We start from the raw sequence: 1,162 nt of genomic DNA, 5'->3' as shown, positions 1-1,162 counted from the left end.
AAAAAAAAAAAAAAAAAAAAAAAAAAAAAAAGCAAACAAAAAAACCCCCCAAAAACAAAAAACCTAAAATTATGGAACACATATAATGTATGATTCACTGCATTCATTACAATGCCCGGTAGTATCTTGCAAACGATTCTTCTGCATGCAAACATAAAGGAGCAAAAAGCACTTCAGCTTACCTACGACTATTCCAGTTTTTGTAGTAAAATCCAATAGTACAAAAATACCCTCCTTTGTTCTAAAATGTTGGGTAAAACTATCCTATAGTAAGCAGCTCAAAAGGATTATTTTAGAGTCTATTTGATTATTATGGTCTCAAAATGAAATGTCTTCAACAGGTTGACCTGTTGAGGGCTTAGACCCCAGGACTATTTTAGGAGCTTATAGAAACCTTTAGGAGGTGGGGCCTAGTTGTAGGATAAGGGGTAGGTGGGAGGGTAATTATAAAGATCATAACTTGTCATGGGCCTGTTCTTTTTTTCCTGTCTGGTAGTGTAGCTTCTGATGTACTCCAGCTGCCATGCCATTCTATGTCTTCTTAGGGACAGAAGCATAGCTCCAAGTAACTATAGACTCAAGCTGCTGAGAATATGAACTGCCATAAACATTTGCTCGAAAGTTCTGTCAGCTGGCTTATCATAGTACTGAAAATTGAACTAGCATAGTAATTCTCAGTTCGGTGTTAGTTTTCCTTATGAGCTACATGCTTATTAATATGTTTCGCATAATTTTTCAACCATTTAAAATAAGACATTTCTTTGTAAGACAGTAAAGTACAAAACAGTAAAAAAACAAAACAAAAACAAAAACAAAGAGGGGTTCTGCTCTAGGAGAAAAATGATTCTGTCTTGGAAAAGAAAAACTTGAATGAGTAAGAGAATGTCAGTAAGAATATAATTGGAAGTTGAACAAAATATGTGGAAGAAATACAAAACAGACATCTATGAGGGACAGAACAACAGAGACCACATTTATGGAATATGGGACTCTGTTAACTAAAATGGAGCCCTAAGGGATTTTAAACTGTCAGCTGGAAAACATTGGAATGGGTGGGGTGAAGGGAGTTGGAGGAAGAAATCCAGGCACAAGGAAGAACATGTGTATGGTGGATTGTCCTTTTTCGTTTTGCATCCTTGATATATCTTAGTGTCTGGATTTG

The sequence above is a fragment of the Mastomys coucha genome, unplaced genomic scaffold (assembly GCF_008632895.1).
Source record: "Mastomys coucha isolate ucsf_1 unplaced genomic scaffold, UCSF_Mcou_1 pScaffold4, whole genome shotgun sequence".
NCBI lineage: Eukaryota > Metazoa > Chordata > Mammalia > Rodentia > Muridae > Mastomys > Mastomys coucha.
Note: the sequence above shows the minus strand (reverse complement) of the source record.